The sequence below is a fragment of the Octodon degus genome, unplaced genomic scaffold (assembly GCF_000260255.1).
Source record: "Octodon degus isolate 3935 unplaced genomic scaffold, OctDeg1.0 scaffold00169, whole genome shotgun sequence".
NCBI lineage: Eukaryota > Metazoa > Chordata > Mammalia > Rodentia > Octodontidae > Octodon > Octodon degus.
The window spans coordinates 695520-708376 of NW_004524745.1; the positions used below are offsets into that span (position 1 = coordinate 695520).

At 41.9% G+C, this 12857-nt stretch overlaps 1 protein-coding gene across 1 annotated transcript in view; it reads left to right on the forward strand.

Moving 5' to 3' along the window:
- Positions 1-12857, forward strand: part of Nrg2 (neuregulin 2) — a 198142-nt gene that overhangs the window by 13940 nt on the left and 171345 nt on the right.

The following is a 12857-nucleotide window of genomic DNA, read 5'->3' on the forward strand; positions in this document are numbered from 1 at the left end:
TGTGGTGCTGGGGGATTGAACCGCGGTCCCTGATGCTTTTGCTAAGCTTGTTCTAAGTAGGTGCTTTAGACCACTGAGCCATCTCTCCAGCCCGAGAGAAACACTTTGCTGTTGCAAAAGAATCAAGTCTGTAAGTTGAGGAGGCAATGGATGCTATCTTTGCTTCTTCTCCCATAAATTACCTGAGTGGGTTTCCACTGTACATGGAATCTACTCAGGTAACTTTGGGGTGGTAGAGTAGGGACTGGTGCCCTGTGGAGCACCTTGACTACTTTTACCCCTGAGTCTACCTTCCTCACCACACACTGTGGGCTCTGTGCTATTCTGGGTGATGTCATAGCCACAGGGCCTCTCCATAAGTGGTCTGCCTTAGGTCCAGAGTTGGTACAGAAAAACGTAAAAGTTAAATTCGTTGGATTTATATTGCTTCTGTGAAGGAATCACTTAAATCTTTAGTGCATGCTAGAAAACTGTGTCTAAAAGAAAAAAATAGCCTGATCATTCCAGAGTAGAAGTGAGGGATGTCATTGTAAGAGGCTCTGTCCACAGTACTGAGGGTAATTTATAGCTATTACTGTCCACGCTATGGAACAAAGATTATGCTCTTTAGAAGAGTTTGCTACTAAGTCTTGTGAATTTTGAAGAGGGTGTTGTAGCTGGCTTGCTGTTGACCACGTCACCCTGAAAGACAAGCTAGTTTGTGGATCCTGCTTTGAGTTCTACCAGTGCTATCATTGATGTAGTATTTGGTCTTACTGGTGTATACCTCACATGCTTCCTTCTCCCCTGTCCTGTCTTTCAAATCATTCATTCCATCACAGGCTGTTATTCCTTTGGCCACCTTGTAAAGGATATAGTCCCAAAGGACTGTCCTTGGTTCTCTTCTCAGGTTATGTAATCTGTTTTGATGATTTCACCTATATCCAGCAGAGTGGGTTAGACTACATGCTCCGGAGCAGGCTTTTCACTCAAGCGTATCTTTCTCAGTGACTTACCAGCCATACCAACTTGGGCGAGTTAACAACCTCTTTGTACAAAACTGCAAAATGTAGTTAATAATGCCTTCTCTTAATGTGTGATAAGATTTGGTGAGTAATTCTGTTCATGGGAAGTGCTGGAGACAGCACCTGCTTGGAGAAAGCATTCAATGCAGGCAAGCTGCAGTCACTGATACTGTCAGGTATCTGTAGACAGCAAATGGCTTTGGCTTCAGAGTGACAGTTATCCAAACTCTATCTCTGTTTCTTTCTAGCCTTGTGAACTTGGGCAAGGTTCTTAATTTGATTGAGTTTCAGTTTCCAACTTCCCAAGGCATGTTGTTTCATATATCTATTGCTACATAAAAATACGCCCCCAAAATATAATGGTGTAAGCCAGCACTGGTTATTTTTTATAATTTCCCACAGTTTCTTGGCTTGAGGGGCTCAGTTAGTAGGTTTAGTATCTTTCAGGTAGTTAGATGATAGTTGGACAGTCAGTTGCTGAGATTGGGCCATTTCAAATTTCTTCTCTGACATATCTAACAGATATGTCAGCTGGCCTTCATCTGGGAGTTTAATTGGGGTTGAGGGTCAAGGACCTTGCCTTGGTTTGCCTCACTGCAAGAATGTGCATCCTTAGAGAGGGCCAGGCAAGAGCTATGTTGTCATCTGTGACAGTCTCAAAAGTCACATAGCAGCCCTTTGCAATATTCAGTTGATCAGAAGAAAGATACTAAATCCTGCTCAGATTCAAGAGAAGATATACACTGCTTCTAGATGGAAAGAGTGGCAAAGAACTCATGGACATTACGATCTCCTCTCTGGCACATATTACATATATTCCTTCTGCATGAAAACTACATTCATCCTCACCTTGGACACCCACCCTCTAAAAAGCCCATCTCATTCATTTATGGCCTCATTATGAGGATGTGCATATAAGGTGCAGGCATAGATCAGTGTGGTTGCTTCAGTGCAGCAAGGTTAGTGCTGTTCTTATTCTGAAAACTGACACTAGCAAAAGAAGTTATCTGCCTTTTGCTCTGGAGATGGTGCTGAGCTAGATGTAGGAGAACTGCTAGAGGTGACTCTTTTTATGGTAATTATTACATTTTTAAATGATATTTTTAAGGCAGGGTCTTGTTATGTAGTTCAGCCCAGTCTTGAATTCACTATGTAGCCCAAACTAGCCTCAGATTTGTGGTGATCCTCCTGCCTGTGTCTCCCAAGTGCTGAGATTACAAGTGTGAATTACGGTGCCTGGCAATATTTTAATTTTAAAATTTGAAATAGAGGCCAGGGAGATAGCTCAGGAGAATAAGCTCTTGCCTGGCAAGCGCAAGGGCCTGAGTTCAATCCCTGGTTCTGCAAAAATAAATAAATAAATAAAATTTGAAATAATTACACACAAGAAGTTTGCAAAAATAATATTGTCCCTAAATACTCTGCCCAACTTCCCACATTATACAATGTATAAAATTACCAAAACCAAGAAGTTAATTCAATTCTAGCAATGCTGTTAATTAATCTATACATATTATTCAGATTTTGTCAATTGTCTTACTAATGGCCCTTTTCTATTCCAGGATGGAATCTAGGTTCCCACATCTGTACTGGTCATGGCTCTCTAGTCCTCTCTGGCATAGATATTTCCATTGAGATGGAGTGGAGATTGGTCACCAGTCCCTAGAAGCCATGAAATCTAACTGGATGCATGAGTAGGGCTACTGCCTACAAATGATTCTCTATTGTTTTTACTTCTAGCCTATGGGCTGCTGGTTCTGCCCTCTGAATTAGCCTTCCTTTTCTATAAAATGTAGACTATACTAGCAGCTAAGAAGTTTCTCCAATCTGCTTCCTCTTACAGATGTATCTTTCAGGCCAGGCTGGTGGTGGTCCTGCTAGTACAATTCTCTCTTAAAAATGTGTGGTTTTCCAATGAAACTTCTTGGCATCCACTATGCTAGACATCCAGAAATCTCTTCAAGACAAACTCTTCTCTACATTGAGTGCCTGGAGGCTGCTGCTGAACATATACTTCAGATTAGCAAAAAGTACTATGAGATACATGCTTAAGGCCTGTGGATGGGCTTCTGTTGATCAAGATTGTTTGTGACATTGTATTTGATCTTTCAAGTCAAAATGTCTTAAACTGAGCTCAGTTTCTTTTTACCACATCCTATTCTATTTAGGACATTCCCTTTATTTAATCTCCAAAGCTAATGCACATGTCAGAATCATCTCCAGTTCTTTTGTCACTCTATCCCTTACACACAGTAAATTGACAAATCATGACAGTTTTTACTACTGCAAAGTCTTCAATCCGGTTCTTTTCACTCATAATGTTCTAGTTGGGTACTATATCCCACCTACACTACCACAGTAGCCGTACTTGGATTCCTTACCTTCAGACACTGGTCTCTTTCATCCCACCCAGCAATCAGCAAAAGCTGCCCACTATCAGTAGAATACGGTAAAAAACTTTATAGGACATTCGAGGCTTTCCGTAATTTGGCCTCTGTCTGCCTATAAGCCTTTAGCCTACGCTCCTACACATGCTTTCTGTTATAATCAAATCCTACTGCTTGAAAATTCCAAACAAATTGTACATTTTTCTTTTTTGTGCTTTTGCTCATTCTGTGTCCTTTTCTTGGCATGCTTCTCCTTTCCTACTCAATTCCCAGCCTCCTCATCCTTCCAGGCTCATCTCAGATCCCACTTCTCACAGCGTTTTCTGATCCTCTGTCAGAATGAATTGTGGCACCTGTTTGTCTCCGTAGCAGTTCAGAGCTCCTCTCTAAGCCTGGGGGAGGAGAACAGTGTGTGTATGGTCCTCCACACAGTGGGTGTATTCAGTGCAAGAGTGAGCTGTGTCAGAGGATGTGTTTTATTTATCTTTTTGTGCCTTGCTTAAGTTAGATGGCTGACAACTGCTTGGTGATTTGAAAAGCACCACTTTAGATTTTACTTAGGATTAAAATTCGCCACTAATAAGTCTCCATCTCATGGAAGGAGACCAGGCTCTAATATGTTGGTAGGTACATGAAGCCAACTGAGGCAGTCACTATAGATAAAAGTTGAGCAGTGCTTACAAACTGCTAGGTTGGCTTCTGGTTTTTTTGTTGGTTTGTTTGATTTTTCAAATAGGGTCTCACTATGTAGTTCAGGCTGGCCTTGAATTCACTGTGTAGCCCAAGTTGGCCTTAAACTCTCAGGAATCCTCCTTCCTCAACCTCTGGAGTGCTGCATACCTGGCTTGAAACCTTTATTATGATTGTTGCTTCTGTTTATATTTATAAACATCAAAACCCTGACATCTAGGTTAAATCCTACATTTTATTAGCTTCTATAGAAAGCATCTTGAAAATTCTATTCAGGGATGGGAGAACTTGGTGGTTTTATATACCACTGTTTCTCTGTCTTGGGGCTGGAGATTTGGCTCAGTAGTAGAATGCTTGCCTAGCAAGCTGGAAGGCCTGGGTTCAGTCTTCAGCACCAAAACCAAAAAATAAACCTCCCCCTAAAAGACAATTCAACCAAAAAAAAAAAAAAATAGTAAAATCAAAAAAGACCAAGAACAAACAAGGCAACTGGTTCTTTGTCTCCTTCATGTTAATACCTACAATAGAAGCTCAGTAAATGTGAGTTGAGGGGGAAATGGGCAAAGAACTGATTTTTTCTGCTGTGTGCCTCTGTTAGTGTTATTCTAAATCAGCCCAGCTGAGCGCAGTGGTGCATACCTGTTGTTGCAGCTATTGGAGAATCACGTGAGCTCAGGAGTTTAAGGCCAGCTTGGACAACACAGCAAGAAAAATAAATAAATAAATAAATAAATAAATAAAAACTGATAAGCTAAGGAAGTCTTATTCAGCACAAGAGTTTTATCCAAGGTCCTCCTGATACTCAGAACTTGCTGCTTTGATAAAGAGAACTGGTAAATATGTAGACAGGGTGACTGGTGGCAAGTGGATAACTGATTCACATTCTGAATCGGGAGTCAGTCATTATAGCACCTTCTGTAAGATGGCTGGCAGGAGAGTTGGGTTCATCTGTAGATGAATAAGAACAGGCTAATCTGGTCCTGTTGCTTGCTTGGTTCTTAAATGACGAGAATCCTTCCTGGAAATCTCTCCAGATCCATTCTCGGTCACTGCTTTCTGCATGACTAGTGCAGGTTGAATTCACACTTGGGGCTTTGTTTCTAGCAAATTGTGGTTTCTTCTGCTGCTTTGAAGATGAGAGAGAGAGAGAGAGAGAGAGAGAGAGAGAGAGAGAGAGAGAGATTAATAGCTAAGTGGCATGGCATCAATATAGAACCTGATAAGGTTATAGTTTTTCTTGGAAACTTTTCACAAATTTCTAGGCTGAGAGACACAAGATCACAAGATGTATGGAATCCTAAAGCCAGACTTCCCTTGTATTCTATTTTGAATACCAAACCCAAGCTTCTTCTCAAATCTGTGATTATGATTATTGGATGCGATGGTTGGGGCAGTTTAGGAAGATGATAGGGTCCTGACCTCCTCCTGTCTTCAAAATTCACAAAGGAGGGAGAATGAGGACATGATGAATAGTTGATCAAAAAATGGGCAGTGTCCCTGCTAAATTAGGACAGCTGGCTCAATGATAAAATTGTTTTACTCTGTTCCTAGCCCTCTGGACAAGATGTTATGAAAACAGAAATTAACCTGTAGCATTGGACAGCTGTCTTGTACAGTGGGGACAATGTACCCCTTCTCTCTGCCCTTGCCCAGCTATGGATTCCTCCAGGAAGGAAGGAAGACTGTGAAAAGAGGGGGCTAATTGACCCTATGCACTGAATTCTAGGAAAGGGACAGATTCCATTGGCAGTTACTTATCTTGGAGGACGTCAGTTTTACCTTTGGTTGGATTTTTGCTTGTCCTTGGAGGTTCTGTACCTTTCTGGCTTTGGTAGGGCCAGTTCAAGGTGACCTCCCTGCATGCCATAGATAGAAGAGTTGGCCTGCTTGATCGCTCTCTGATATTCCTGAGGAACTGATTCTGCTACAGAGCTGGGTGAACCATATGGCAGCCTAGATAACAGAGATTGTTGGCGTTTGTCAACAGAGAGAGCAGGCTTTTTGGCTATAGCAAATTCCCTAGGTAGAGTTCCCACACCATCTGTGATAGCAGCATATAGGATCAGGTGGGGATGCAGCTCTGTTCTCATCTATTTCCTACCTCCAAAATAAAGAAAGAGGCAAGTTCAAAATCAAATGTTAGTTAATAGATATTTTTCTAGCTTTTTAAGTGCTATTTTCTTTGAAGTATGCTAGGGAGGTCTAATAGTTATGTATCTTGGTCTTGAGAGATTTATGATTGAGTTGGGGATATAAGACTAACAAGTAACATAAATCAAAAGGTACATTATAACTACATAAAGGTAAAATAACCAACCCTCCCCAAAAAATATGAATAGAGGTAGAGAAAAGTAAGATGTCTTTGCAAGACAATGAGGAGGTTCATGGGATGGGGTGGAGATATAGGGAGATAAGATTAGGAAAGCAGGACAAGACCAGATTAAAGAGAGTCTGTAGAGGCAGACAGGAGGAATTTAGACCTGGTTCAGGAGGTGATAAGGAACCATTGTAGGAACTGAAGCAGAGATACGATACAGAATGTTTACAAATACTTTATACATAAATTGAGAGTGGACTGGATTGGGAAGCGATCCCTGTTTTTCAGGAGGCAGTTAGAAAGTCCTAGAAGCCATAGAAACTGTGGGAGGAGACAGGTAGATTATCTGTTTTCTTTCCAGAACCTGTGAAACTTGGGATGAGCTCATGAGCTGAGTAGCAAGCACGAAGGAGAAAAAAAGGATCAAGACTCCAATCTTGGAAAGCTGGGAGCCTAATAGCATCATTAATGAAAATAGAAACATTATAAATAAAAATAACTTTCCGGAGGAAAACGATGAGTTTGGCAAAGGTTTTATTTACTTAACAAATACTTATGTCATATCTGTTATGTTCTTGGCACAGTTCTAATCACTTTCTAAATGTTAACTCATTTAGTTCCCATTTATTAGTTTCCCATGTGAAATACATATTGTTATTAATCCAGTTATTACAAGGGGAGAAATGTAAACAGAAGGAGGTCAGCCATTTCCCCAAGGTCATAAACCCGTAAATAGCAGAGCTGGGTTTCAGAGCCCAGGTCATCCATGCTAGATTCCTTCTTATTGATGGGAGACTCGTGTGAATGAACTGTACGCAGGACAGACCAGATACTGTTGGGTACTTCTCTTCTCAGAAGGTGTGGCAGAAAATATAGAAATGAATATGACATAAGCATACCATCAAGGAGCTTGTAAAAATCTAGTATCAGGATAGTATTTGCTACTAAGGATAGATGCTAAGTTATATGCTACAAAAGAAGGTAGCAGCGAAGGAGAGAGGGAGAGCCAGGCAGAGAGGTGCAAGCCTGTACACCTAGTTATTTGGAAGGTTGAGGCAAGTGGGTCACAAGTTTGAGTTCAACCTGAGCAACTTAAAGAATATTAAAATATTCTTTATTAAAGAATATTTATTAAAGAATATTTAATAAATATTCTTTATTAAAGAATAAGAATTCTTTATTCCTATATTAAAATAGAAAAGGGCTGGGGCTCTCAATGGTAGTATATACCTAACATTTGTGAGTCTTGGTCGGCCAGATAGCTCAGCAGATTAAAGCACCTGTTTAGGCAAATGCAGGGACTGGGTTTGATCCCTGGCATGCTGTGTCAGCCCTGCCCCTGGAGCATTCTGAGATGGTGACTGAGACTGGCTGGTGCCAGCCTGTAATCCCAGCATTTGGAAGCTGAAAACAGGATCACTATGAGTCTGATCTGCTCAGTGAGACCCTGTAGACCCTGTGCTAAATACATTAAAAGAAAACACTTGTGAGTCTCTGGATTCAATCCCTGGTGTCGCCCCCCTCCACACCAAAAAAAGAAAAAAGAGAGAAAAGAAAAATATACATCTATCTATAGATATCAGAAATGACATAAAGGAGAAAAAGATGGACTTATAGAAAGAGCCTGACAGACCAATCAGGTTGTATTTTGGTAGTTGGTAGTAGGGGAGGTCATTCCTGACAGAGATGAAAGTTTCAGTGAAAACATGGAAGAAAGAAAGTTCCGAACCTATTTTGAGACTAGCACACTGCGCCATACCTAGCTCAGCACTTAGCTCTGCATGCCTGAAGTCGGATGGGAGGCAGTTTTAGTTAGGGTGCAGTGAAAGCCCGAGTTAGACCAGCAGAAAGAAGGAAGACTGGGGCTCCTTTGATGAAGAACAGGAGCCTGAGTTGAGGGATGAGACTAGAGACAGAGAATTAGAAGTTAATGACATAGAAATAAAGAGGGGGTGGTTGCTGCCATAAGAGCAGAGAGTTCTGAGGACACAAAGGGCTGGGGGCTGAGGAGAAAGCCTTCTTGTTTTATGCATGCAGATATCCAGGCTACATTTACTTCAGAATGGGCCTAACATGCCCTAATGGAAGGCCTGTTAGTTTGTTCTTCCCCTGGTCTAGGAGACCACTCCTGGCTCTCCACTTCACTCTCAAGTCTCCCAGAATCCTGCAGTGGGTGGAGTTCTTGTTCTTGCTGCCTGTATATTTAGGAATGCCTCTGCTTGAACTCAAGAAGGAATTAGCATAGTACTAGGCTGTGCTCATGTTGTTGGTGCCAAGGTGATATTTCAGGGCATTGTGAGTTTCTTGTAAAGCATGGAGCAGAAGTGGTGAGAATGGTAGGTCATAGGCAATGACTTACTGGGGATCACTCCAGTATTCCATACCTGTCCTATGCCATAAAGGGTCTCTCTTAGGAAAACAGTGGTGGGAGTAGAGAGAAATTAAAGGCACGGAGGTCGGGCATTGGCTGTGGAATTCTTCACTGATAGCACTCCAATTTGCTACTTCCTAGTTCTCTGACTTTAGGATGACTGATCTTTTCAGGTGTGTGTGTGTGTGTGTGTGTGTGTGTGTGTGTCTGTGTGTGTGTTAATATATTTGGTTGTTATAGGGTCTCACTACACAGCTCAGACTCATGGTGATATTCCTCTTTTCAGCCTCCTCAGTGCTGGGATTACAGGCATGTGCCACTATGCCTAGACTCTGTGGCCAGCTCAGCCCACCCTGGGGACAGAGCTAGCACAGCATGTGGTGCCAGGGATCTGAACCGCAGGCCCTTTTCTTGCCTAAGCTTGCCTAAGCAGACGCTTTAGTCCACTGAGCTATCTCGCTGGCCCTTCAGATGTGTTTCGTTAACCATAAAATATGGCTAAGAATATTTGCTTTTATTACCTAACTGGGATATTGGGAGGAGCAGAGGAGATAATGTCCAGGAAAGAGCTTCAGGATGACACAGTGCATGCTGTGATTATTCCGGGTACTAACCGGTCTGCTTATTGTTAAAGATTTGTACTCAGAGAGTGCCTTTGGCATAACCTAGTCATATAGTCTTTCTATCAAGGACTTCAAGGGCACAGTCACAGAGTGAGTGTCTGAGACACAGGATAAAATATTTCCACAGACAGACATAACCTGTTTCGTCAGCCCCAAGATACACTCCTTACACCCCTGCCCCCCATACATTCCCTGTCTTGGAAGTTTGACTGTGCCCAGCAACCAACACCACAGTATATACGATGGAATAAGCCAACTCTTCTTGAAGGCAGGGGGCCATATACGCAAACTTTCTTTTTTTTCTACCCTGGAAAGCTATTTTATCTCAACCTTTGTGAACAGAAACCTTGCCAAATGCCTTAGACCCTTTTGCTGCCTCGGGAAGTAGTGAATTCAGCCCCTTTTCTCACTACACAGACCCCTCTTGAGCATGTATGTCCTGATATTAGTACACAGCCTGGATACTGATTTTTTTTAATGTGTCTCATGACCATTTTGTCATCATTTCCTGCTGCCTCCTAAAGTGGAAAGCAAGATGCATTTGGATGAAGAAATAGTTTATATTATCCAGGGTTTGACTGAGGCTCCGGGTGTTAGTGGGGAGCTGAAGCCTCTACCTCTATCCTGTTAGCCCCTAAAGTTAATCCCTAAATGACAGAACAACCAGCTAGCTCTCTGTCACTATCTTCTTCAGTATAAATTTGGTTCTTGTTTGTTCATTTTTTTAATTTTTCAAGTCAGGATCTCACTTTGTAGTGCAGGCTGGTTTTGACTTCTTTAAGTAGCAAAGGCTGGCCTCAAACTCGAAGCAATCCTCCTGCCTTTGGCCTTCCAAATGCTGAGATTACAGACATACACCACCACACCTGGTATAAATTTAGTACTTGTTTTTCCTTTCCTTTTTCTTTTTTTGATGGTAATGAGGATTGAATTTGTAAAGGGTTAACAGAGTTTTGTGCCTTAACTGTAAAAATTTATAAAAACCACTTGTGTTTCCTGTTATCTGTTCTAAGAAATATATATATTTTTTGGCTCAAGGCTGTTTAACAATAAATAACTGTTTCTTGTCAAGGCAGCAAGCTAACACAAACTCCCTCCCCACCCATCTCCTATAACGTAGTCAATTTAAGATATATCTTATAAAAATATATACTTATCACTAAGCTGTAAAAGACTTTTTAGTTATAAACAGTTTGTAGCTGTGCCAAATAAATGTAGTTTTTGTTGTTTTATACTAGATAACAAATTTGCTTATTAAACTGGACTGGATATGATTTCTGTTATAAATATCTCCTTGCTACCTACTTTTGAGGCCGATCAGCCTTCTCCTGCGAGAGAAGTGGCTGATGGACCTGAGCTCAGTAAATAAAAGGCTCTATTTAAATTTTTATCCAGCTGATCTGGTTCCTTTGCAGAGTTGACCCGTAACAGAATTCAGGACCTTCACACTGAACTGTATCCCTAATCCTTAAATTTTCTTTTTCTTTTTTTTTTTTAATTTGAGACAGGGTTTTGCCAAGTGTCCAAGATGGGTTTGAGCTAATAATTTTCCTGCTTCAGCCTCCCAAAGTATTGGGATCATAAGCGTACTCCACCACATCCTGCCTTATTTTCTTTTGAAAGCTCCTCAGATTCCATTACAAATTCAGAACTTTAGTGCTTGTTACCAATGCAATGGTTTTGGTCTCCCCTTGATTATCTGGGTGGGGACTTCTCATCTTTTGAGTTGATTGGCAAGGGGATTTCCTAGCCCTTGTCCTTCACCACTGTTGACCTCTTGCTTGGGCAGTACTGATGAATTTATAATTAAGAATGTAAACTGGATGTGTGGTGTACACCTGTAATCCCAGCAATTGGGAGGCTGAGACAGGAAAATTGTTGAGTTCAAGACCAGCCTGGACTGCACAGTGAGAGACTGTCTCCAAAAAAAAAAGAAGAAGAAGAAGAACATATATCCTCAGGTAGAGAGGGGTATGAGAGAAGAGCTTGCATATTGAGCCTGTGCTTTTATAGATGGTTACTTTGTCTAATTCTTACAACAACTGAGGGAGATAGCCCTTCCTTTGCTCATTTTACATGTAAGAACTTGAGCCTCAAAAGAGGTAAATTCCTAGTTAATCGTGCTAATTGTAAATGATGGAGTTAATTTGGACTCATACTTTCCAGGAAGACCAGGCATGAAGATGAAGAGAAGTGCTAGGAGGTTGGCTCCTACTGGTCAGTCATTCTCCCCTGGAACTTAGAGGCTCAGGAGACAGCTGGACGTGGTTCCTTGAAAGGTTCTGTGGTTTTTTTCCCTGCCCACCACTGGAGATGGGTTAGTGACCTAGGCCCTCAGGTTGGAGCTATGCTGTGTTTTTCAGTCTCTGATTGGGCTTCTTCTGGCCCCTGCTTCCAGTGGCTCCTGATTCAGGTCAGATGCTGCGTGGTGCCCTAGAAATAACCGGGTTTCTAGCCCAGCATGAGTCCCCAGAGCCCCTGGGCAGCTAGGGCAGCATGGCAGCACCTCTCCCCTGTGCTATGTTTGTTTCTATCATGTCATTTGCTTATTATAGGGAGCCTGCGAAGTGTTAGTTATCACTTCCCCATGATTCCATCTTTTCTTCTCCTTCTGTCTTTTCCTATACTTTGGGGACTTTGGGTGACAGGGAAGTAGCATTCCATATGGGCTCCTTCTCCATTTGGAATCTAACTTTTCTGCTTATTATCCCCTCAGGATGAGCTTTTGTTAGAAACCCTGGCATTGTGAATGAGACAGTAGCCCCCTATGGTTTGAGAAAGGAGTGTCTCAAAGGATTAAACAAAAAATAAACCGGAGTACAGGGTCCAAATTAGGGGGGTAGTGGGATCTACGGATGTCAAGTGCAGGACTTGGCAGCCTCTGCATTTTGGTGTTCTGTTTCTTGTCACCTTGGCATGCACTTGTCCTCTTTAATCTTTATACATGAGCTCCATTTTTTCATGTTAGCTGAGGAGATGCTGACAAGGTCTGGTTCTAGAGTCAGAATCATGACTATGAGACAGTAAATTGGAGAAACTGCTGCAGATTTCAGGCTTTGGGGAGCTGTCAGTTAGGTGGCTGGGCAAGGATACAGGTGACACTTCGCTATGCACTGGTACATCAGGTTAGATCTCTTCATATTAGGCAGCTGGACTCTGCTCTCTCCTAAAGTTACCATGCGAAGTGGGGCATCCTTCTCCACTGACACGCCCACCCCTCATCTGCAGGTTAGTGCTTTGTGACTTCTCTTTTCAGCCACTTCCCAACATGTGACCTGGTTTTATCGGGGCCACTCCCTGAAGGTCTTGCCGTCTCCTCCATGGGTAGCTTCCAAACACAGCTTTAACCATCTTTGCCTGGATCTGAAGCAGTTCCCATTGTGCCTTGTTCCCACTCAAGGACAGTGAAGAAGGGAGTGTCATTTTTTTTTAATTTTTATTTATTTATTTATTTATTTATTAAAT